We start from the raw sequence: 27,470 nt of genomic DNA, 5'->3' as shown, positions 1-27,470 counted from the left end.
CTTACTGGACTTTCAAAGTTGGAACATGGTTTCCTCACATAATAGCCTTATACATTTGAACAATCCAGAAGTGGTACTTATGAAACTGTGAAAGCCTTATAAGATGCTGTACAAAATCGCAATCGTGTGTGAGTTTAAAAGGCCATTTGCTGCAGGGTACAAGAACGGTAATTTCTCCCAACATGAAATTTAACCTCCAGGATCTTCCCTCTGCTGCCCTGGAGACAGTTTCCTAGTTGTCATCATTAATCGGGGCCATTACTTAAAAATATAAGAAAGAAATACACTCCTCAGATCGAAAACACAGTGGAAAACTGATAAAGCCATGTATGTTCTTGCAGCAGAGGTGACCTTGAGGTCACTAGTCCCATAAAATGTCCATTAGTGTGGCTATCAGGCCTTGAAGGGGGTGGCGGACCTAAACATGAGCCTCTCTGCGTAGTCACATGTCTAAGGAGAAATTAAACTTGGGAGCAAGGGTGGGGGTCGGAGTTAAAGAGGCCTGTGAAACTGCAGTTTGATTAAATGGGCAAAATACATTTTATCGTATATAAAGAGCAGCATACATGTCACAACGGCATTCCAGATGTTTCTTGAAGGTGACAGTCCCCCCTTTTACGAAAAAAGGGGGGAACATGGGCACATTGGTTTCACTGTGGTAGTTCAAGTCTTTGTATCTTAAGTAGAATTATCAATGCTTATTCTCTGGAGCTGGCTGATTCAAGAGATCCAAAGACACTTGAATCCAAACCAATACTAAAACGAAAAATCTGTGTGGAAACCCCACAGCTAATCAGCCGCTGTAACAACGTACTCCAAATGGAGTTACTCAAAGCTTTGTTCAAATACTTATATTGAAATATATTCTGGAAAATCTTGAAGTAAATATTGCAATTTTAAAGTGCGTCACAAAGTAAGTAAAATGCTGAAGTTCTTTATGATACTAAATCAAACAATTTTAACATCCAACAGTGGAGGAGGCCACTTGCCACCTCATGGTACAGCTCCAGTGCCAGTGCATTTTGGAGACTTAACTCCTTCATCAGGGCGGAGCCCTACATATTGTTAGATGTAACACATCAAATGTTAAATTCACATCGATCAACATATGTCATATAAACAAAGTAGAAATATGGTGGTACATACAAAGGTTTCACGTTGTGTGAATCAGGTGAATAAGGGACAGAACAAACAAACAATGTTTTTGGAACATACAAATGATACTGTTTGCAAATACAAAAAAAGTGTACACTACTAAATAGTTGGAACAATTACTTCAATTCCATTAGTTTCTTAATGGGAGAAAATGGTGTGTAAACACCCGATTGCTAAGCTGTGAATGAAATATAAACACCAATGACGGCCCTTAACCTTCTACTGACAAGCTCTCCACGGCTTGCTATGCAGTCTCTTACCTTGGGTAAATGCCGCAGCCCAACTAAGGTGAACACTATTTCTGAATTCTCACGAAATGAGATACTTTGTGATCTCACAGTGTTGCACTGTATCGCTGTAATGGCCGATGGAACAGAGCTATAAACATATGACTATACTCAGGAATGTAATAAGAGAGCATACTAGGCTGCTGCTTACCTGTCTTTGCTGAAGCTAGTGTCAAGGATCAAGCGATCCGCTTGAGCACACGTTCAATCTGTTTATATATGCTTGCCAAGGATATGGCTTAGAGGCTTCAGCCCCCTTTTGACCATGCTAAAACGATTTTGGTGTGATAAACATAACTGAAGTTATTAATGAAAATGTGATTTGGGCCTTCTCTTGATGCCGCGAGATGCGAAAGTTGGTATGAGTGTGCAGGTAATAATTAACATGAACACTGTAAAGCGGCAGATTTTTCACTGATATGGCTCCTGAGTAAATGAAGAAAAACTTTATCTCTGCATAGGAAGGGTGTGCTGATTGATTTTATACTAGCCTTATCTGATTTGCCTTAAAATGTAGTTCTTAAAAATATATTCATATATGTAAAGATTAGAAAATTTAGGGTACTTGTCATGTTGAGAGATTTTTTAGTTTAAAAAACCCTGAGCCCACCTGCCGAAGTGGGACGATGAAGCTTTCTCCTCCCACAGCTGTCCCAAATCACTCCCCCATCCCCTTGTCCTATCGGCACCCAGGTGAGAGGTGGGTTGTGAAAATCAGCCAATCCTTTTTGCGAGTATTATGACAAGTTTTGATGTCGTTTGCCCTTTAAGTAGGTCAATTCGTATTAGAACTGGACTTTTCCCACTAATTCCGAGAGGCAACCTGCTGCTGAAATCTGGCGAGAAACATCACAGCAGAGAGGCCTAAATCTTGCATTATTGACAGGAACCAGGAGACATAGCAACTGACTGGGAACCCTGCGAGGATTCAGAGGAGATCCTTGACCGACCCCCTTTGCTGTCCCAGCAGTGCCCTGCAGTTCCCTGATGCCCATTCCAAGGTCTCTCCTGTAAGTAAAACTACCCCAAAGCCATGGATTGTGTAGGCCCGATATTTGTCAAGCATTGTTTTAGTTATTCCCTCATAGAAAAACATCCTGTTTGTCTGTGTAGATCCCTTGCATATTTAATTAAAGTAAATCAATGAATTCCCCTATAGTGATCACAGGAAGGGTATTGTTGGCATTTGAAACCAACAATCTTTCCCAGTGTGTTTTGAGCCGGTATAGCATAAAGATTTGCCAAAAGAATCAATCCCAAAACCCTGATTCCACTTGAGTGTGCAGGGTGTCAAACGAAAATCCCCATTGATCCCCTTCATTTTAAATCAGAAGTGTGAACCCGGGTAGTGCCTTTGCATATGCAATGTGCAAAACAAAATTGCCCCTTTGTTCCCATTGTGATCTTACCTAAACCACCAAGCCCTGCCTGTTCTTTTTAGGTGTGGCAAAATGAATTCCCCATTGCAGCTGTGCTTAACATCCCAAAATCGATTTTCCCATTGTATTCCCACTCTCTGCCACTGCCTTCCAGTCAGATGAGTCCAGTCTTAATTGATGTTTGGAGGGTGGGGGTTGCTGGGAGATAACTCAAATCAGAAATCACTGTGCCTCTTGAATTGTTCTTTTTCCGTATTGGTGGATGATTTAAAAAGAAATAATTGTGACTGCATATCTCAGTGTTATCCTGTGTTGGTGCCTTTACGGAAGTCATTTTGTTCTTGTGTTGCCACAGCAATGGTGGCTGATGTTAATCTATTTGTGAAATTTGGTTTAAATAAATTAATAAATATCGATATTCTTAATACACACCGGCCTGGTTCCTAGTCCATTGTGGCACCGGGTATCTGTTGGGGTTGTGTGCATGACAGGTTGGAGGCCTTACCAAAGTGAACCAAATAAAAACATAGTGCTTTATTGTGCACCACATTCATTGGGGGAAAGGAACTCCCTGAGTTGAGTGTGACCGCGTAATAATCTACGACACCCCAGATAAAACAATCCCAGCGTCCGTCGCTATTAATGCCCTTTGCATGTTTTAAGACTGGATATATAATAAGTAGAGCAAACAAAGCACGGTAATTAGCTTTCTTAACACCAGAGACCACATATTAATAAAATAAACTTACCAGAGGATTTTTAGTTTAAATGTACACACTACGGGATCTTACGTTCGAAGATTTTTCCCAATCCTGGTGCTGCGACTATGGGTCGGCTTCCAGCGCGTAACGTTCGCTGTAATTCTACCCAGGTACAGCCAGCAGGCCTCAGAGGGAAACTAGGAAGCCTAGGTAACTTTAATAAGGTAATCCTTTGGAAATATGTACTGCCTACATGTCATGTGGTAAGTACTGCATGAATACACTGGAATAAGTCCTGCACACCTGCCACAAGGTAATTCCTGCATAGATATCCTGATGTACTGCATATACACCGGAAATTAATACTACAGTTATACCTTGAAACACTGCATGCATACCGCAATGTAAGTATGCTACACATATCCTGGAGGGAGTACTGCATACATGCCCTAGAGTAAGTACTGCATGCATATCTTAAAGAAAATATTGCATTCGTACCCTAAGTGTTGTGTACATAAACATAGTTTACCACTACACACATTCCTTGAGGTAAGTAATGCATACATGCCCTGGAGTAAGTACTACAAGTCCACCCAAACCCTTATCCTGAGGGACTGCATATAGAGTTGTAAATACTACAGTTATAGCTTCAAATACTGCATACATGCTACGAGGTAAGGACTTTATACATAACCTGAGGACAATACTGCATGTGTACCCTAAGTGTTGCGAGCAAGTACTACATATTTTCTCATGTGTAAGTACCTGGTAGCTAGCATGACTGCATAGATGTCCTGAGGTAGTGCAAACTAACCATGAAGTAAATACTCTGACTATGCCTGGAAGCTAGTACTGCATATATATCCTGAGATAATGCACCCCTACCAAAAGGTAAGTACTCATTTATTATTATTTTTAAAATGTATTTATTTATATGCAGGAGTAACAATGCTCTTTGGATCACAAAAGAACGTACAATATATCAATCAGATTTGACGGGAGGCAGTGACCTTCTTACAATGGGGTACGTTTGAGGGATATTCTGACCAGGTTATGGAAGGGAGTAAATGGCACAATCAGATGGGACAATACACAAGTAGGCATACATATATTAAAGACAATGCATATTGGGCATTTTCAAGTGCAGGTAGGCGGTACGGCCATCTGTGCTTGGGATGTGGCCATGATGGGTGAAGTGCTAGAGTGGAGGCAGAGGAAGTGAGGGAGAGAGACAGGTTAGAGGCGAGGGAAAAATGTTAAGAGGGTAACTCGAAGGTGAGGAGTTACGCTTTTAGTTTGGATTTGAACAAATCTGTGTGGACTGTTTCTCGGATGTCCGGGGAAGAGAATTACATTCAAGTATAACAAGAAGAACAAAGGAGCGGAAGCGAGAGGAAGCCCAGGGAGGGCGAGGAGCTACAAGGGTGGTCAAGGAGGCAGAGCAGAGAATACGAGAATGCTTGCAGAGTTGGATAGAGGAGGATAGATACAGTGGTGCCTTACCGTGGATAGATTTGTGAATCAGGAAAGACATTTAAATCTGGCCCTGTTGTGTATCATCAGCCATCCAGCCTTGTGACGGCAGGAGGAAGTAGGTGTGAAGTGAGGGAGTTCAAAGAGGGTCTTGTTAGCAAAGTTAATGATCTTGTCGAGAGGACAGAAATAGTAGTTGGAGAGACCAAAGAGAATGCTGGCACAGTAGTCCAGTTTAGAGAAGAAAAGAGTGGTTAAGAGATGCTTGGCGGTGTTCATCGAAAGGAGGTGCCTGAGCTGCTGTTCCAGTTTTGGAGATGAAAAAGAGAAGGTTTGAGAAGGGGCATATATTACGCCGACGTTTGTAGCTGAAGAAGAGTAGGGGAGAGTGTCAGGTTGGAACTGGATAGGCAGACAAAGAGATGAGAGTTTCTGGCAGGGAAAAAGAGCAACTCTGTTTTGGTAGAGTTTAATAACAGAGAGCGCAAAGCCATCCAATATTTAATGGCAGAGAGATTGTTGGAAAGTTTGATTGCGGGATCAGAGGAGAGTTCAGGAAAAGAGAAGAAGATTTGGGTGTCTGCGAAGAGTTGGTACGAGAGCCCAAAGGAGGAGATTAGTGCCCCAAGAGCAGATATTTAGAGTGTAAAGAGGAGCGGACCCAAGACAGAGCCTTATGCAACACCAACAGTTAGAGAAGTGAGTGGAGAGGTGTTGTTGCCCGGCTTCCATATTTATTCTTTGTATTTTTGTTCCATTGTTCCACATACAGATACACCTGATTCTGAGCATCAGATATCCTGAAGTACAGCGTACACACCCCGAGGTTAACACCATAGATATTCCTTGAAGTAACTAGTACAACATATATGCAATGAGGTAAGTACGGTACACATATCAGAAGGTTAGCATTGCACAACTATCTGTGGTAAGTACTGCCCACGCTCCCCGTGGCAAGGATCACACACATATTCTGATATACCGTCCACATGCCATGGGGTAAGCACTGCACATGTACTCTAGGGTAATGCTTTACCCACATAACATGGGCAGGACCAATGGTGCAATGGGGGCAGGGGGGATTTCCCAATAGACTGGCACCCATGAAAGACTGCTAAGTCTAGGGCAGACTCTGTCTCGTGTGAGGCTCTGTGCCAGCCCACCACTGCGGCCACATGGGTAGTCTTCTTAGTTCCCAATAGGCCAGTGCACCGCCCCTGTCCCTCAGTAACTCCCTCAGCGTTCATGGACAGGATGCTCCCCATTGCACCTCCCCACTGGGGCATCCATCCAGGGCGCAGCTTGACAGTAATGTTGCTCGTGGGTTTAACTGCCTATTTGTTTAGATTTACGTGTGTAACTTGCAGGCCACAGGTTCGAATCACAGCAAGGCCAGCTCAGTGTTTTACTCTTCTCAGGTCGAACCAATGGTTACTACTGATGTAGGTCAAAGTACCGTATGTGGTATATTCTTTATAAGGTGTAACAATAATAACACGGGCTGGTGTCCGCATGGCGCCTCTTCACCGGGAGCATAACATAGGATATTTTTAGCTGCCCGAGCTTCCAGTTTGCAAAGGATGCGCCTTATATGCCAAAAACGAGAGAGTCTGTGCGATGGAGAGGAGGAGGAAGGAGGCAGGGAGGGGAAGCGAGTATGGAGGAGGCAAAGGCATTTCTTTGGGCTGTCAAGCCTGTAGTACAGCCCTATGCAGTAATACAGAAGGAATGTCAGGCAGCCAGTGTCCCTCTTGGGTGCTCTAGGAAGGAGGGGAGGAAGGAGAGTTGACTGGAAAAGCTCTGCACTTTCACCTTATAAGGAAAATGCTGTCGGACAAGGAAGTATGAATTCTGCAGCACAGGAACGTGTTAGAAAGGAGTCACTCATGTCTTTTTCTGGACTTAACTTTACCACACGCGTGACGTCCTAATCACGCGCCATTCAGGCGCGCTGGCACAGTGAGTCTGCCCAAAGGCGCCTGGTTACTAACGGGTGGAACTGTCGGCGAAACCGATGTTTCACCTTTTATTGCCCTATTAAGGACGAGAGACTGGGAGAAATCGATGACTTGCAGATTGCAGGCACGCCTCTGCAGCATGTCATCAACCCTCTGTGCTATCTTACCGAATACGCCTAACATGACTCTTCTGATAATTGCCATTCCTCCTGTAAGCACTTGTGTCCTTTGTTGTCGCCTGGAGTAGGGCTCTAAAAGCACGAGGCCATAGCTGTCATCAGCTCAGGGGGAGTGAATCCGACACCTCAGTTAAAAAAAACAAGCATTGGCAATGCCAGCCGTTTGGCTTTTTGTGTAGGCATGGGAAAGGCAAATGCCTAATACTTGCCAATGCTTGTGTTTTACCAGGACTCCAGTGAAGGACAGTTATAGTGCTTATTAATAGAGTGGCTGAAGCCGGATTTGATTAAGATGTTTTTATTACACCAGCAGCGCGTTAACAACTCAAATTAAGCCATTAACTCTCAGAAGACGGTTTTGGAAAAACACTGGCAGGCACTTTAAGTGCAACGTTTGATGGTAAAACTTGATTTGAAGCACTTTGAAGCACTTCACTTGTGTCTAAGCACTTTACAAATAAACAATTACAATTAAAATTAAAGCAAGCTCACAGAGTTCCCACAAGGAGGTGTTTTGGGCAGGGATGGGTAGGGACTGGGTGGGAATAGCTAAAGGGATTAACATGGCCTTGGGTAGTCAATGGTTGGGCAAAAATACCAAACACCTACAAGCTGTGTGTCCTTCCTCATCTGCCATTTCTCCCTATCTGTGCCCTAATGCACCACCTAATAGCACAAACTAAAACAGATCATTGGCCCCACCATCCAATTCTAAAGGCAAAAGGGATGCTTAGAACTTTAAAAAAAGAAGCAACAAAATAAGATGCTTTAACCCACATGTAGGCCCAACTCAACGGGAGACGTGCCATGATGCTGTGCAGGACAATCATGCAGCAATCAACGGACATAAAACCTTCCCAAAAAATCCCTAATGTTTGGCATAACAAGGACCAACCACAAGGGCCCGGCCAGCCAAGAGAGGACCTGGAGCAGATCAGTGCTTTGCAATCCACACTACGGGACTCAGACGTTACAAGTCATTTATGAATCTTCTTTACTCGCTTAATATCGGAGACCGATCTCTAAGCACGGGGCTGGGATTCGAACCCGTGGTGCTCTGTGTTGTCTTGCTTCCAAGACAACGCATTGCACCTGAGCTGCCCTCCCGAGTAGTACAGTAATGGTAAAACGTGGCATTTTCTGAAGACATATTATACTGCTACACACTAAAACCCATATTCAAAATGCACCAGCTTTTGTGTAGAGGAAATTAGGGCCAACAATGCCATAGCATGTGTCTGGAGTTGCTTTTGGTACTTTGGTTCAGAGGATAATTGCCTAGCTTTTCGGTGCTGGATTGCCCCGGTGAGTGTGACTAGACTGATATGCAAATTGATGTTTTCTTCTGTATAGAGTTAAGTGAGCTAACACGTGGTTGCTGTGCCTCCTGAGTGGACGCTTCCCATGTAACAAGTTCATTTAACTGTGTTCATTCTCAGTAGAGAGGCTCCATTTTAAGCATTAATGGACGTGGTCTTCCACGTGCAGCAATACTGCATTTCCCCAATGTAGTCCAATTGGATTTAGAAATATGGAATAACTTATAATTAAGTGATCATTAATTAGTAAAATTATGATTGCTACGGGCTGTAATGGGTATTGAATTTGGCAATATTTCCAGCGGAAATAGCACCAAATTCATAATAAGACCCTTAGTGTTGGGAGAACAGAGCAGCTGGTCCATAAAGGGTGGGGGGCGCCGACCTACCAGAACCCTTGTCCATTATGGAGCACAGAGCCAGCCCAGTGTAAACACTGAACAACCCCTCCCTCCCCCCTGCGTCTTTCTACAGCCGAGGAAGCACTCCTGGGCTGACTTAAACTGTTGAAAGGGAAAGATGGTTTCCATGTGACAGTTTTTGTTTCCCCAAAGCGCATGTCCAATGGACCATGCAAGGCCATTGGGTGTTTTACTTCCCCAGCCGTGCATAGATCATTGGGAATGCTGGCTTGGGAACTGCACCTGTAAATGTGACTGCACCTGTAAATGTGCGTGAGGGTACTCCTGCATCTCTCTGCACATTTAGAGAGTCTGGTATCATTCAGAGAGTCTCTGGCTCTCCTGCTCCTGCAGGCAAGTGCAGGAAGAGCTCTTTGCTTCCTGGTTCCTACTCGTGTGGCACAGGAGCGGAAAGGCTTCCGTGTTCCCTACCAGGAGGCAGCCGCTCAGAGAGAAGCAGAGTCCAGACCGGACTAAAGGTAAGAATATGTTTAATGTGTATATGCGTGAATGTGTGAATGAATGAGTGAGCATATGATGCATGGTGGGTGCTGGGTGCGCATATCGTACGGTGTATAGGTGCACAAGTGAATGATGAGTGAATGAGTGAACATTAAGTCGATGTGTGTGCTTGTGTGTTTGTGCTAGGCTGGCCGCTGACTTTGTGGATGTGGGGATGGCAAAATCAGAGATGCCCGTAAAAAATGATGCTGTGACAGCATCATTTCTTACTGTGGTCTTTTATAAAGCCTGCATGAAAAGTGTTATGACGTGGCTAGACTGTCATTTTGGTACAGCCAGTCTGGCCATTTCCTACTCTGGCATGATTTTATTTACTAGACATCTTTGGTAAAGCAGCTTTGATACGTGTATTACATTGCTAGACTGGCATTTTGGTGCAGCCAGTCTAACCATTTCTTATGGTGGAATGCCATTTTTTACTGGGCAGCTTTGATAAAGCAGGAATGGTAAGTGTTAAGTTGCTAAATTGACATTTTAGTGCAGCTAGTATAGCCATGTATTATTGTGGCATAACATGTTCTACTGGGCATCTTTGATAAAGCAAGTATGGTAAGTGTTATTACATGGCTAGGCTGGCATTTTGGTGCAGCCAGTTTGGACATGTTTTCATATTGTGGCATGGCATTTTTAATGCAAAGACAACTGGAGTATGTTCTCACATGAAGGTATTGCCATATATTGGCAGAACCAACATGGACATGTTTTCTTATAGCATTATTACTGGCATTATATATAAAGCAGACATGAGTATGTTCTTAGATATGAATACTGGCATAAATTGGTGCAATCAACATGGAAATGTTTCACCACTGTGAAAATGGTTTTATACTGGCATCTATTGCGGGTAAAGGCATCATGATAATGTGTGGAATATGCTCCTGTGCACTCTTGGTATCTTGCATCTATTGAATTCTTTCATGGTTACCCTACACAACCTATTGCAACATATCTGACTTCTTACCCAATTTTTCACATAAATTGTCTTGTAAAATACACCATTTTAACCCATTATTCAACAAATGTTCTCAGGGGAGAACCACCCCCCCCCCCATCCAGACACCCATTGTTGGTTCGGACACCCTCACTACTCTCAGTTGCTCTGGCATATTTGTGGGAAATATTTACACTCCACCAATGAAACAATTCACCAGCCACCACAGCACAGACAGATGAAGGTCAGGGATATATGACCCCTCTGCAGCTCGGCCAGGTACATAGTCCACCACATCACGTGTAAAGGATGAGGGGTTGCCCTCCCATCCCTCTTTCACTAGACTGAGGGGACCTTGTACAGGTTGTCCAAACAGAAGCTCAAAGGGGCTAAACCCTACTCTGTTCTGTGGCACCTTCATGTAGGTGAACAGGAGACACGGCAGGAGAATATCCCGTTTTCTCCTCAGGTGCTCTTGCAAGCCACCTATGATGCCTTGAAGGTCTTGTGAAACCGCTCACCAAGCCCATTTGTTTGTGGGTGGAAGGATGTAGAGAACCGGTAGGTGACTCCACACTCTTCCCATATAGCCTTCATATGCGCTGAAGTGAAGTTTCATCCCCTGTAAGAAATACAACATGGGAAATATCCCAATCAAAGCCTTCACAACCACGTGGGCTTCAATCCTCCTCAGAGGGACAGCCTCAGGGTACCTTGTGGCGTGGTCAATCACCACCATGATGTATCTGTTACCTGAGCTGGTTTGAGGATCCAAAGGACCCACAATGTCCTTGCCCATTCTCTCGAAAGGCCGCCCCACCACGGGTAGTGAAATTAAAGGGGTCTTTGTGGCACCACCTGACTTGGCAGAAGATTGACAAGTCAGGCAGGACCGGACACATTTCTTAACCTTAATGCTGAACTGCGGGCAGTAAAAGTGCGCAGACAATTGGTCTGATGTCTTGGTCACTCCCAAGGAACTTTCTGTGTCACAGGGGAAGCACCAACCTTCTGGTGCCCTCGCCCTCAGAGTCTTTTGGCTCACATCCTCCCAGTACACTTTGAACAGGCCAGGGGCCTCACCCTTGGCCTGCTCCTCCGCCTGCTTCTGCAGGCCTGCCAGAGTGGGACACTCGTTCTGGGCTTTAAAGAAGTCAGTCTGATCTGGGCACCCAGCTGATGCAAACTCATCTCCCATGCCAGGCCCTTCAGATCTGAGCTCACCTGGTCGTCCACCTCAGGTTCCTGTGCTGCGCCAGGCAACTCTGAAGTCACTGAGTCCCCTGCAACCAAAGGAGGGTCCTCAGTGGCTACTGGCCCCTCCCCCACAGGAGTAGGTGACTCAGCCGTCTGTGGAACTCGACTAGGGACTGACAGACACACCGATCCCTCCAACAAGCCCTCTGGAAGCACTCCAGTCCCTAAGGCTCTGAGTCTTCAATATGGAAACCTCTTGGGCCCTCAATCTCGTATCTGTCACAAATAGTTCAGGATCAGGAGATCATTAACCCACCAGGACAGGGATGGAGTCTTTTACTGCTACACAGCGCTGGATCACTTCACCTCACCAGTTTAGCTCTGCTATCGCAAAGGGGCATATACTCTTTGTGTCAACCCCACTGACGATACAATCAGATCAATCAATATACTGGCCAGGCTGTACCAACTGCCGAGTGACAGCAGTGAGACTAGTTGCAGTGTCTCGGACCGCAGGAGTTCTGTGTCCATTGATATACACATGTTCTATGTAGAGTTGAGTATTATTGGGAACTGGGGTCTCTTCTTGAGACCCGGTACCATACCCACTCAGTGTAACTAATGCACATTCAGCCACTCCTTGCCCTAGTGGGAAGTCCTCCTCTAGGAGTCCAAAACTAATGATGGTCTCATCCATGAGTGCAACATTCACTATGGCTTGCTTGGGTAAGCCCCTGCAAGCAGGATCCCCTTTCCTATGGCCCAGCTCATTAGACACAAAACAACCTTTGGGTGGTGAGAACGCAGGAGTCCCAGTGTTAGGGCTGCTTTGCTCTTTTTTTCAGTGTTTTCCGATGAAGTAAAGTTTTGGGATTCCCCTTCAGTCTTTTGGGGACCTGACTTCGTAGATGAATGGGTTGGACTTTTGTCATTCCTGTCCTTGTTAACTTTTTTGTCCAAAATGTCTCTTCTGGTTTAGGCCTACTAGCTGTCCATTCGTGAGCGTGTCATCTTCAAAACGCTCGCCATTACCCATAAGTGCATCCAACAATCAGCCCGCCCTACCTATTTCAGAGAGTCAACAGGCCCCTCTCCGCCAGACCGTGGTAGAACACCTTACTCCAACATGCTGATTGTGCCCAAAGTTAAGGGGGCCAGAGGAGGGGGAGTTAACTTCCCTTCCATAGCTGCTAGGCAATGGAACTCACTTCCTCTCACCCATAGATCTGAACCCTCACACCTGGCATTCTGCAAAGCCATCAAAACCAGGCTCTTCACCTAATCCCTAGCAACCCCAGTTGTGGCCCCAGGCCAGGTCGATGTGTGTACACTTTGAATAACAAACCTTGGGTAATATGTATATGTATTAAGTTTCTATATCACGATACGCTATACACCATGTAACCTTTATGTAGCCATATCCCCCCATGTAACACATCATGTACCCGAGCTTGCACACCCACCCACCTGCCACAATAACCAAGTTGTTTCCTTGTAACTGCGCCACGATGCCTCTGGGCTGCCTGCACGCTTTATAAATGCAAATAAATAGGTGTGCTCGCTTGAGCCTTTTTCTGGACTCGAGTACTTACAAACCTGTCGGCAGCCTTTGCAGACTCCCTAGGGTCTGTGATAGTCTTGTCCACAAGATGCTGGTGTAGGTCAACCTGACAATTCTTCAATACATGCTCACAGACAATCAAATTGTACATCCCTTTAAATGTGTCAACTTTGTTACCAGACACCCACCCGCTTAGATATTACGACACGCGGGGGAACGCTTCAAATGTGTGCCCACTTTTCTTTCCGAGCTCTCTGAAGGTCCTGAGATACTGTTCAAGGGTTTTATAGAACATCCTGAGGTGGGCCACCTTCATGCTCACATACACAGGCCTTTCCTCTGTAGTTAACTGAAGAATTCCATCAGTCCCTGGTGTCGGTAAGCAACTCAACATGGCTGCACCACACAGTACCTCATCCACCACCTGTAGCTGAAAAGAAAGCTTGATCACTTCAAACCATTCCAAAATATAATCCCCACTTTACAAGTGTAAAGATCGGAGGGGGGGTCTGTACTTCCGCTCTCTATATGGTAGAGGGGAGACACAGAGACCCTTGCCAAGATTCTCTATTATTGGTACGTGGTCGAGCAATCAGGGCCTAGCTTCTCAGGAGGTGATGCAAGCTGGTTCTTAAGTACAGTGTAGTCCCCAAGCACCCACAAAGGACTGTCCACACACTGTATTGGTTAAAACACAGTCTTTATATAATTAATATTATATATACACGATCACAATAACTCATTTTGTACTCCGAAAATCAACAATGGTAAATATGTACAATTCTAAAGTGGTACCACTAACGTTATTAGATCTCATTAAAGTGCATACGGTCAGAATGACACACCGATCAAAATAAAGAGGAAACCAGCAGTGTAGAGAGGAAGGAAAGCAGCAGGTTAAGCAATTGGCAGAATACTGGCCCCGTCTACCTGGACACAGTTCTGTGTGGAGATCCTCCCCACCTGGGCAACCTGTAGGAAAAAGATACAAGCCCAGTCCATATATTGTTCACACTAGACTTTTCAATAGTTCTGCAACCCCAAAGTACCTGGCGTTGTAGTGTTCCTCGTCGGGGAAATCGACAACCCTTCTTGAGTGTCCTCCCTTTCAGGCAGGAGTCACGGGTCGTCGAAGGTCCGACGGAGAACAGGTCGATCTACGACGGTGAAGTGGCCGCATCATTCCTAGCTGTGCTCGTTGACGGGGAAGCGTAAACGTCCTGCAAGGAAGAGGCGTGCGGGGCACCTCAATGTCAATAGTTCTGGACCGCAAAGAGTTGAAGAACTGTGGCCCAGCAAGGGCGTCGAGTCGTCAGCGTCTCTGTGGTCTTTGGGTGGCGGGAAACCCACCGGTGGATGCTCCTCGGCAGGTCGACGGTCAGGCCTTTTCCCGCAGGATACAGCGGTGATGATGCGGACGAGAGCGCACTTGGATCAGTGAAGTTCTTAGGCAATGGGAGCACAGCGGCTCCAGTCGGCGACGGCGGTAGGCGACAGTGGTGGACAACAGTCCGGCGCTTCTCCTTGGAGTTCCGCAGCAACCCCCATATAGGGTCGGCAGCCTGTCGAAGGTCTGTCTACCAGGGAGCGTAGGCAAAGATCAGCTGTGCACGATGGTCCCTCGTCGTCGGGAAGAGGGCACCATACCAGGTCCTCTATGGGTCAGTTCTTTAGACACAGCAGCATTCAGATTGCGAAGGAGAGCAACAGCAATTCTTCTCGTCCAGCGGGGCTCAAGGTTAAGCTTCAGTTACTCCAGTTACTCGTCGTAGTGGACTTCAGCTTCTGAACACGATTCCTAGCAGTGAGAGGTCCCCAGATATATTGCTGCTCTCCCATTCATTCCGCTGGGTCACACTCAAGCATCCAATCACGACTACGGGCATTCATGCAGGCAGGCAGCCAATCAGGCACACGAGGTATTCAGGCCATCCACTTCTCTCCAGACACTCACAACAAGTTATGCCTATTGGGACAAGTACCGAGCAATTCAACACTCCAAGCTGAATTCATACCGGTTTCGGGCAGGGCTGTCTCAACCATTGTGTCAAACACCCGATACTAGACAGCCACAACATAGAATGCATATTCGTCACACACTCTCCATTCACCCAGGTCCCACCCACAGGCGTACCCACAACGTACGGTCGATGAGAAGGCTCCAGCCAGTCTGGTCGGCACTTCCCCACACTACCATATATGGAACTTCCACCCAATAGCCAGTCAGGGGGAAGGGACAGAGGCAGGGCTTCCCGGAACTTCGGGAAGATCAAGGTAACAGGTGATGGAAGGCAAGAGGCCATGGGGGCCATTTTTTCTCCATCAGGAATCTACCGATTCTGATGACAGGGCCTGGGCATCCCAAAATGGAGGACGCTCAGGGTACCAGTCATTTCAGCATGGAGCTGCCACCAGCCCATACCCTGCTCTGTGGGTCATACACAGGTGCCCAAAAACATACACTAGGGGTACAGGGTTGTACCCCTACCCAGGGGTGCCATAAGGGTATCCCACGGGTATGTTCACCAAACCAAAAGAGAGAGAGCTGCACCGCCAGGAGTCCCACATGAACTCCTGCGCGGAAAATATGACAGAACACACGATAAAAAGCAGTAAAGGACAAGGATGCGGAGGCCCTGTCCCTCCGATGCATTTCCAGCATCACAATAAGCCTGAACTAAGGCTTTGGGTATGTGGCACTGGGTTTATCCTGGGCACCCTGGTTTGATCCACTACCATTGCTTTCGCTAAAAGTTGTCCTCCTTATTCTCGCTGAGGCCAGTCTGCTCAGGTCTATGGCAGCCCTGTCCTGCTCCATTGCGACCTTCTGCTGCGGTTTTTGTTCCTCCAGCGCTAGTCTCCTCTCCTCCAACAGGAGCTTTCTAGCCGCTACATCCTTAACAGCTGGGAGAATTATTGGGCCACTTAGAGACTGTTCTGAGGCCTGGGACCTGCCGGATGCTGCACTAGCCCCTGACCTCTGTGACACTCTAGAGTGTTAAGAAAGCACACTTGCCCCCCGGTGGAAAGGTTGGCGAGAAACACTGCACAAGCTGTCTTTCTCGTCATCTTCCATTAGCCCTCCTGGAAGGTTTTCTTCATTCTGGTACATGGGGTCTAACCCATCCCCCGGGGTCTTCTGCCCAACCTCCATCGCTTCTACACAAGCTTGGAGGCTGGTCAGCAACTCGGATTTATTAACGTTAGTGCTGTGGGGAAGTCCCCTCTCTTGACATAGAACGTGCAGTACATCCTTAGTCATGACTTTGATATGATATGACATGGCATTTATAGCGCGCCTATGCACAAGTGTTTCAAGGCGCGACGCGGCAAGCAAGGGGGAATAGAGGGAAGACAATCAACGATCCTACTAGGCCAGGAGTCATTCAGATCGTGCAAGTGCATGGGAAGAGGGAGGGGGGAATGTGCAGTACGTGGGATAAGGATAAAACAATAAGTGAGGTATGGCCAGCTGGTGGCAAGTGCAAAGTGCAAGGGTAGGTGCAGACATCAGGTGTCAAGTGCTGGTAGTGGAACTGTAGGGATACAGTAAACAGTCCCAAAGTGCAGGGGTTGCCAGGAAGGCAGTGCAGGTGTGCGACTGGCGGGGGAGGGGACCTGGGCCCTAGATCAGAGGGTGGCCCGGTAACCAGTGCAGTTTCAACCAGAAAGTCAGCAGGAGAGAGGAGGAGAAAAAGCAGAAGCAAAGAGAAAGGTTTTGAGGTGCTTCCGGAACCGGAGATGGTTCTCCTCAAGTTTCAGAGAGGCAGTCTTTATGTCAAGATCCATGATTATTACAAATATCTAGCAGTGTCTAAACTTTTCCTGCAACAGTACTTTTATAGTTGGGTGACTAAGCTGTGCGCAGTGGTCCAGTAGTGAATATCAGTTTCTAAACAATCAATCAGCCCCACACCTCTAGTACGCCAGTAGGGATCAGAACAGATTGAAAACACAAGTAAATTATAAACCTCCTTGTGCAATTTTGGTAACGTGTACGGAACAGCAAGCTTAGCTCCGCAAGGTTGTGGATCATTGCTTAGTTGCAACAAAGTGAAAATACAACTATTACCCAATGATAAAAGGGACTGTCCAGTCAAGGTTGTATAAACATATTGACTTTATTATTATCACAACAGACAGCTCTAGCTCACTACAAAATACAACCCATTCCTGTAAAGGAATGCAGATGGCAGACAGTTTGAAATAAGGAAAAGGAATGCACTCTGGATACTTACAGGAGGGTAGTTGGTAAAGTAATTAATCGCAATATTTCAAGGATACTTGGTTTCAACACAAAGGGAGCAATGGGTCGTAACATGTCACTATTGGTCTTCGAATAAGGACAAGGGGGACAGGACCACAATGTACATTTTGCTGTAGATGTTCTTGGTGCTCGACAAGGTTGAGTCGGTTTCAGGAAGCCCTGCAAATCTGTGACAAGAGTTCAAGACGGGAGAAAGCTGTGGGTATCAGACAGCAGGCAGTTCGGCGAGAGAGACTGGACAGGTGGCTGCAGGTTGGCCTACAGAGCAGCTAAGGGTCAGGAATCGTCTCAGTGCTGGTTGGCGGGCCTGAAGCACTGGTCGAGGTGTCTCGGATGGTGTTAACGACTGTCGTGTAACAACAGTCAGTGGTGCAGTCGGTTGCAGCTCAAGAGGCTCAACTGGCTCAACAATGTCCTTTATAGCAGAAGTTGGTAGATGGTTGTTGATGCACCCTCACTAGCCTCTCCACTTGGCTTGTGTCGTCCTTTAAGGCGGGCAGCCCAATGCTGAGGGAAGTGTTGCAGGTAGCTGCCTTGTCCTTGGTTTGGTTCAGAGACTCTCTGTCACTTCCCACCTAGGAAGCTTGCTGCAGAGCCTAGCAAGGTATGTTGTGTGCTGGCTGGGTACTGGTTCTGGAGTTTCTTGAAGGTCCTCTGGATTCATGATCTCCCTCTGTTCCCAGGGAGATGTTTAAGGGAGGGATCTTGCTTCCTTCTTGGAGGTCCTGGCCTTCCTTCACTAGTGGAAGATGTAAGGCAGACTGTACCTTCAGCCAGGGTGCAATGCTGAGTTTGCGTTGGGCCTGTTTGAATTAAACTCTGATTAGTATGCAAAGGTGCCACCAGGAGCAGAGCTAACAAAGGGACAGGGCGGATACATGGAGCCTTTGTTGGTTAATTGGGCCGGCAATGGCACGGGGAATATTTTGCCCCACCCCTCCAGAAACGACATAGTGTAATCCAGGCTGCTTTATCACAACTAAATTTGACAGGGGGGACGGTGCCTGTATATAAAACCAACACTAATTCAGCGTATGGCAAACTTTATATGTTGCTTCTCAAATTGTTAGTTTATGTCTCATGTGAGGTCAGTATTGCCTACATAGTACACCTGGTGGCTTGTCCACATCTCTAATGTATCTTCAGAAATCAGTCAATGACTGCAGTACTAATTAAAGCAAATAGAAACATATTTATTACATTCATCTTATGTTAAAAAAAACAATTGCTGTATATCATTTCTAATATTCATTCTCACTCATGCTTCATTCACTCATACTTCATTACATTGCTCAATTTGTATAAAACTTTACATAGAAAATCAATTAATTAAAAACAATTTATCAAAGAAATTCAACAAAAAAGCAATTCATCAAAAAAAGAGCAATTATGAAAAAGAACAGCAGCACACTGGACAGATTATTATACATGGAATGTTTTACAGTGCAAAACAGAAAAGTGACAGGCTAATGGCACTTTCAATTGTTGTTGAAGTTCCTGTTCCACTTTTTTTAATTCACATTTTACTTGACATCTCTCTTAATATCTAGATGCATGTGCACACATAGTAATGCTTTTACAATTGTCTGTGATTATTTTGCCTATAGAGGTACTAATATATCTCATTAATTAGTCAACCAACTCATTGTTTTAAACCACATATTCACATTATGTTAAAGTGCTCGGTGCTAAGTGCTGTTATGCCGACTAGCATGAACTATTCTGCATGATACAATAGGCCTCATTACGAGTTTGGCGGTAGCCATGCCCTTATTAAACCTACCGCCAAACCCGCTACCGGCCCCGGCACCCGCAAATGGGCCATTACCAGCCCATTACGAGATGAATGGGCCAGTAATTGCCCATTTGCGGGTGCCGTAATGGCCGGCTTCCCGATCCCCAAGGGGGTCGGGAGCATGGTGCACCAGCACCGTTAATAATGGTGCCGGTGCAATCACGAGTTCTGCTCGCCGGTGCCGGCCGGCACACCTGGTCAGACCATGCGTGCAGTCCGGCACCGGCAAGCAGAACTCGTAATGTGGCAGAGAGGTAACAACGGCACCGGTAGCACTACCGGCGCCGTTGTTGCCTTTCCACCACATTCGTAATGAGGCCCAATGGCTTCATCTAGAGCAGAGAAAATCTCTAAATCTAGACTAGTGCTAGTTTCAAAGTGAGCAAACGTCTTCTTCAGGGCGATGTTTTTTAGGAGTACTGCAAATATAAAAGGGAAAAGAAACATTTATCCCGATAAATACATGAAAAAGTGGAACTAAAGTGTGCCTGTAGGCTGTGCCCACCCAGAGTACACGGGTCCATGTGTATGTCATGCGGTGAGCATAGGAAAATGTGTGTGGACTAGCCCCACACATTTTCCGGAGGTTCATCTAGCATCATTCAATTTCTTTTAAAATTTCGAAAAAAACTAAGGCGAGCGCAAAGCCACTGCGCAGATGGTCGAATTCCTCACAAACAGAACCATGAAGAACCATGGTTGGGGCTGTAGTCTGGAAGGTGCAGCCACAGTTATTTGTCAGCTCTGGGCCATGATTTATGTCTTGTAGCACAGAGAACAGACATAAGTACTTAGATGCAGGGCCATTCACACTAAGCATAGCACAAGGTCATTTGCTCAAGTGCAAGATCCTGTGTTTTTTCCCTACCTTTCCTTTGTTTGAACCAATAAGCTGCACTGTTTCCTTTGCTAACATTTCCAACCTCTCTAAAAATAGACTCAGTTACAAAATAAAACGATTGATTTCTGAAACGTAATGTATGTAAAATTGTTTTTTTGTTGGTGGGAGTTGAAATTGTATTGACATCATAGATACCAATATGATGCAAGACTGCATGATATATTGAATAGCAGCAAGTCATTTTATCTCACATGTATAACTCAGGAGAAAGATTAAAGATATCGTGGCACGTATCAGAGATATGATCAGACTGGACCGGCGTTGTGCTCACTTTGCGTTTTGGTTCTTGTCTTTCTGTACATGTTTCATTATAGTAGTGTAACTCTGTACCACTTTCAGTCTCCATTTATGCTAAGAATTGGGATATTTGGACATGACGGGAATGAGAACCATGTAGTATTTTTCTCTGAAGTCTAAAAAAGAGAGTATTTGAAAGCCGGGCTCAGTCGTCCCCATAGCCCTTTTTTATGCCTACACTTACTTATTTGGGTCGGGCCAGACTTTCCTATGATGTCACTTCTAGTTCAATGAAAGGTTGCACTTTAAGGTTGAACTCCCTACACCCAAACTACTAGTTGCCAGACAACTTTGCAGACAGCATTGAATTCTGGTGCAACATCAAATAAGTTATGGAAAAGTGTGAAATCTTAAGCCCACAAAACAGTACAACTGTGCAGCCAGAAAATCTGGACTCACAGGCAGGCTTCCCCATTTAACTAGTTCACGTTGTTCTGGGCAACCCAGCCAGCCTAAATGGGTGATTTTCGAATTGGCTGCCAAAATTGGGATCACAGAGAAGTGATTCTGTTAAGTATGTATTTATATAGAACACACCACAGGCCTACTTTCCCCTTAGCTTGCTAATTTCTCAATCCACTGTCACTTGTGGGCCATATGTTGCTCCGAAATAAAATGCACGAATTGATGTTATGTTATTGAGTTTCATAACATCTCCACTTGTCATTGGAAAGGTTTCTTGGCACTATGAGACCTAGGTGAGCCAGGTGAGGCTCGGGCCAGCAGGGGTGAAAGGACTGGCTCTAGCTCGACCTGAGTTTCAAGCCAGTGCCTGCCCAAAACATGAGCCAAGCCTACCCAGGAGAACAAAAGTTGCAAAAAAGAAATAATTAACACTCTGCCAGGATTCAAACTTGGGTCCAGCATGTTATCCTGCCAGAACAGCTATAGTAGACCCTTGTGTGCCTTTGTACCTGCATAGTGGTGGCTCATCATTAAAGGGCGGAGGATCTCCGAACCTTTGTCACTGAGCCAACCACTTTGCCAGCTGGGGGGAGTGGCTGCAGCAGAGCCGTCCTATGGGACTCAAGGGTGCTGAATCCAACCGACCCATAACCCAGTAAGAAGCCTGTCCCTCTTAGGCTGGGATTATAAAGGATTGGAAAACAAAACGTCTGCCTGTGAAAGTATAATAAGCCATTTAAGCTAAGCATCACCTGCTACAGCACCACCCAGTAGCTATTACCGGACGTTCACCTCCAAATAACAGCCACCTAACTAATGCTTTGTGGGTATTGTGAAGGCATCATGAAGAAAGACACAGACAACATGTTTAAGATTAATTCTCAAAAACGTTATTACCTTAAAAGCCAGGGTGGAGTAAGGCCTAACTTACCCTATACTAAGGTGGGATTTCACTACCTAAAGCAAAATAAGGATAGTCTGTGTCAGGAAGACCGAATCAAAAGTCTGTCTGTGTCCAAAACCTATACATGCCCTCACACCTAACTGTATACAATGTGTATGGATGGCAGCATCAAAAGGAATAGTGGTCAAAATAAAGTTCTGAGCTTCATCCAGCTGTTAGCTTGTAATCATCTTCCCCTTCCCCAAGTTCAAACCAGTTTGCAATGTATCACAATTCCCTTCCCCAAGAGTTCAAATCTTCCAGCTTTTCAAAACAACACAAGTTCAACTCTTCCTGCTTTTCAGAAACAGCACAATTCCTTGGGACACTTTCCATCTTTTCTATCTGCAGTGCTTTTCACTAGTTCACATAGATTGTTCTGTTTCTTCACTTCAAAATCCCTTAAGCGACGGTTGCAAAACATAAGCTTCTTAATGGACACTTTCATTGGCTCTTTCCATAAAGGGGTGTACTCGGCCTAGGCACAGTTGTCAGACCACATGGTCCATCCATTACAGCTCATGCAACCGATACCCCTATGCACTTTGTTAAACTTTATGTATTCTTTTTTGCTCTTGCCAATGCAGGTTTTCTCTTAACCTGTAGGTATTTGAACTCCTTTAACTTTGTTCAATACTTGGTTTCTCATATCATACCCTTCTTGGTATTCTCTTGGCTTTGCCCACACTTGTGTTTCAAACTATTTCATTCCGTGGTATCTGCTGCTTGTACCACCTTGCTTTCATTCCATTCACAAGTACTCATAAGTTGCCTTTGCTCTATGCGTCATTCAAAAGTGTTCATAATGTCTTTCAATTTGTTCTTTTTTCAAAAGCACCTGGTTTAGCATTCAGAAATGCTCATAACAACTTACAGTTTGTTCGATGTTCAACACGTTTTTTTTGTCAAGTCCTCGGAGTGTCCCGGTATGAGCGTTCCCTGTTTCCACTCAGCAGATTCACACTGCAGCTCCCGTCAGCTTTTTTCTGTTCAGTGTTCAGCTTCCAGTCTCTCCGCTCTTCCCTTGCAGAGATCGGAGAGAGCACCGCTCGCTCTCCTGGAATCCCGCTGTGACTGGAATGCTACGGCACCCCACAGCTCCTGTTGCTTACACCTGACCTGGAGGGTTTGCAGCACTTCCAGACCCTCTCACGACCGGTCTTGGCCCCACCGTTTCGTTCTTCTGCTTGACACGGCTTCCAGCACCTGTGTCTCCCACTCCTGTTGCTCCAGTCCACCTCTCTCCAGCTTGCTCTGCTCCAGCTGGCTCCAAGCTCCAGCCTGCTGTCTCTCTCCTCTCGTGGAGAACTGCTAGGATTGTTAAATGACCACAGGTGTGGGTCATTCCGTCCAATTGCCTGACCATGGTAATACTCATTAATGGGACATGCCTGGCTGTTCCATCTGAAATCCTCCATAGTAATCTTCTTCGTCTCAGAATCATAGTGGTGTTTGGGGACCTTTGAATTAAAGGGAGTGAGCATAACTCTATGTTGTCTCCTCGTCTTGCTACTTGACTGATGTGTTTCAGCATTAACAGTATAAGGCTTGGTACTTGGCTGGTATGTGCTTATCTTATCCAAATGATGATGTATCCTCCTAGTTAGTTTCTTCCTTATCCCAGTATTCAGGTGGTGTTTCTGGGGGACATTTTGGAGGGGAGAAAAGGGAAAGGGATGAAAGTAGCCTGCAAAGGCTGGAGGGATTGAGTGTTCATTCTGAAAAGGGAAAGGGGGATACCATGTCTCACTTAAGGACGTCCTCTCCTCACTTCCCAAGTTCCCTCCACCCAGTTGATCCTCCCTCACATATCCACCCCTAGGGTTGGGATCCAAAAACGATAGCCTTTCCCTGGCCCCCTGAGATGTGGATTCAGGGGTAAAAGAAGTGTGGACGCCCTGAGGTTCCTCACAGTAACTCAAGTTTGCCCAAGAAAACTGCTGTTTCCTTATAGAGCAGTGCTATTTTATAGATAGCATTTACATGTCAAAATAGCTCTCAGGGATGCTGGTAACTGCCTAAATGCTTCACCATTATTAAAAATCATCAGTTGTGTTTGGAGCATTGGGGTATGTTTAGAAATCACTATTAAAGATATGGTGGCTTTATAAAATCTTGAAGAACCTTCCAACTGAATTGTGCAAGAAGAATCAGCCTTTTAAGCAGCATTTCACACCTGCCACAGCGCCATCCAGTAGCCATCACTAGAGGTTTGCTTCCAGGTCAGAGCCACATGAGCAACACATTGTGGGTATGCAAATTAGCTGAAATGCAAGCCTTTTACTCCCGAACATCTTCATCTGTCTTATGGGGCAGTGCTATTTTATACTGAACATTTTCATCCCACGCAGCTCTCAAGGATACAGGCAACAGCATGCATGTTTCACTCTTGACAGGTGTCTGGAGCAAAAGGCGTGCATTTAAGTTCATTTGACTACACACAATGCATTACACCTGTGGATCTGAACTCCAGGTGAGCTTCCGCTGATGGCTACTGGGTGGTGCTAGGGCATGTGTGACTGAGCTGAAATAGTGTATTCTAATATATGTGTTCCCTGTGAGGCCACAATGAGACACCGCATTTTATCACAGTACTTCAGTCCTCCACGACATCACTCATTTCATCATTCTAGTGGAGAAAGGAATGGAGCTTACCTTAGTTGTTTCAGTTCCAATATGAAAAATATGCCCTTTATATATTTGTGTACATAATCAAAATTGTAACCACAGTAACATGTTTTACTTCTTTTTTTTTAATGCCTGGCTCCAGTGTGCTTGCTTCAAGAGGGGACGCTCTTCAGACCTGTGAACGACATATTTTTTTTTAAATATGTTTTATCTGCAGCTCTTAATGTTTTTCTGCAGTGGAAACAGCAGTTTTGAATGAAGGGTGGGAGAGATCCTATTCCCTCACCAGCTGGAGTTTCTATTGACTTGTAAGGGTTAATATTTACATCTGTGATCGAGACAGATGCAATTTAAACATCCCACAATCCGCTTCCTGCAAAGAACATTGAATCGCAAAATAAATCTCTTTTTTAGTTCAACTTTGGACAGCTGAATGGAACGGGATATTTGCTTGTTAAAAGCAGAAAATGGTCTTAACCTTTTTCATGGCATTATAGTTTTCGTTCCCACCATCTATAGCAACATAGCAAGCCTGTGTCAAACAGTAACTAAAATCTGGTGAATTTATCACATGGGCTCATCCGAGCTGTGACATACTATCTCAAGGTAAAATAGCTAATAGGACAACATAAAACAATCACAAGTTGTACCATGTCACGTGTGACATAACCAGATAGTCCTGGCTTTTAGGTTAATTTCATATTGCATTTTGGTAGTAATACAATGTCTTAACCAGGTCTGCCGTCGTAGTCCACCCGATTTATAAGCGATGTGCAGGACCTTCACTGAAGTCCTGTTAAAAGCAAGCATTGGGAAAGCCAACAGTTTTGGCTTGTGTATAAGTATTAGGATTTGGCCAGGCACTGCTATTAGAATCCCAGGTACTCGCACCATTTTGCAGCTTCTACCACCAATGGCCAGTTTATACTTCGGCAGTGCCTGGCAAGTGCTTTTTCCATGCTTACACAAAAGTCCAGTCTGTTGGCATTGCCAATGCTTGTTATCATATGCCTGCAACACAACGGTAGGGGACAAGCCATATGAAAATGCATTTTGGTCCAGCCACCAAAAGGTGCAGTCCAGTCCACACAGCTATTCCACATCCCCGCCTGTATGGGAGCACAAGAAACCCGAGTAACCTTTTGACCTCGTAGTCTAGCAGTTTACATCTGACTGCTCACATAGTTGGCAGGGCCAGGTCTGATTGGCATACGATTGAATCAAAAGCTGCCAGAGCAATGATTGTTTAAACACATCCTGCCGTCCATTTCTTTTTGGTGTTAGTGAGTTACTATGAATGAGAGGTTTTGTACACAGATGTGGGGGCCTTGCTTGCTATGCCTACGAAATAAAGCCAATGATGCATGGAAGTGGGGTGGCTTGGGTGTTGAGCAGGGATGGCTGTGAGCCCTGTCCTGCATATCCTACCTTGTCTGTGTGGGAGCCTGCCCAGCTAGAAGTTGTTGCTCTTTGAGTAGCTGCCTGCTGCATTAGGAGCCAAACCGAATCTATCCTGTGAGTGTTGCTCTTGTTTGGGAGCCTATGCAATGCAATTCCTGGGGGAAATTGGGCACTTTCCCTCTCCCGCCCACCCCACAGCTCGACTGCACCACGTAGAGAAATAATTCTGGATCCAGAATGGTGGCATTTCACAAATTCATTTCACACCGTCCGCCCCTGTGGGAAAATGGGCCCAGTTTTTCCAACCATCTGGCAATTTCAACCAATCCATCACTGGGAGAGCCTGGTGTAAATGCCTCCTCTCGAAGGGGGTGGGTGTTATTGCCCCCATAGTCACCCTGGGTACCTCCCCACACGTCGTGGGTCTCAGAGAAACCCAGGATTTAGGGTGTCCAACTTTACAAAGTGGTTTTGCAGGACACTTAGATGAGGTGGTGCATTAGAAGCAGTTTGTGATGCGCGCAGTTCGGGGCGGTATCATTTGCACCCTCATGTTCCTCCGCCCCATCCACTTTTATGATGGCTTTAGTTGCAAAAGGCCTTTTAACACAAGCACACCACAAAAAAATAAAAAGACTATATACTGCTGTGCTAGATTTCACTTCAAAGAGTGTCTTGGCATTTACAAAGTCCTATGCAACAAAAGACATGCAGACCGACTTATTTGGATCTGTATTGACATCATCAGAAATGACATGATGGAAAATAGCATTACAAGGGAGTGTCAGTCTTTGATACTCTGGAGCATCATTCATAGTGACATTATTTCCATGTATAAGCCAAGAGACAAATAACTTTGTGGCATGCAACATGTGAATGCTCACTATTGTTCATTTGTAACAATTCTAAAGTTTTGTAAACCACTAGGGAGGAAGTTAAAAGCTACACACTAACTCAATTAATGAGACTCCCAATGTTGGCAGATCAGCCAATGTGGTTGAAACGATTTGCCCAGGATCACACACAATGCTTAAGTGGTGAAACCAGGAATGCAATTTAAGTACTTGACCACATATCTTCACAGCTATAGTTCTTAAAAGTATTTGTTTGGGTCTGGGATTCAAGAGATGAAATACAATTCGATTGATAGAAATGCCTTGAAAAGTAAAAAGAAAACATCATAGGAAACTAGACCAACTATATATTTTGTTATAAAAACATGCCGAGCAAAACGAATGAGCATAGCTTTATTTTTCCCATCCCATCCTGAAATCAAATTTGCCGTAGCAGCCCCAAAGGCATGCAAGCTTAAACAAATCTCTGTGTTCATTTGCATTTGGGTTTTAAAACTGTGCGAAGCAAAAAACAAGCTTTGGCAATGGCAACAGTTTGGGGTTTTGTGTAGGCACTGGCCAGGCACTGCTGTAGTGGTATTAACTGGCTATTGATGGTAGCAGGTGCAAAATTGTGCGAGTACCAGGGCATCTAATAGCAGTGTCTGGCAAATGACTAATACTTGGTCACAAGCCAAAACTGTTGGCTTTCTTCAGTAAGTGGCTGAAGCCAGACCTGATTAATCCATTTTTATTACACCAGTAGCACATTTACAACTCCCATTGACTCGCTTGCTCTCAAAAGACATTTCTGAGTGATCCCCCGGATGAATGGACGATTGCTGAGACGAGCTTCACTGGCCCTTTGAGCACCAGGGCGATCTTGACAACGGCGAACATGGCTGAAAGGAAGGCCCCGGAAACGGGATCTTTACGT

This window comes from Ambystoma mexicanum, chromosome 3q, assembly GCF_040938575.1.
Source record: "Ambystoma mexicanum isolate Mex_15411 chromosome 3q, UKY_AmexF1_1, whole genome shotgun sequence".
NCBI classification, from domain to species: domain Eukaryota; kingdom Metazoa; phylum Chordata; class Amphibia; order Caudata; family Ambystomatidae; genus Ambystoma; species Ambystoma mexicanum.
The sequence above is the reverse complement of the archived record's forward strand: the minus strand, read 5'-3'. Positions refer to the sequence as shown.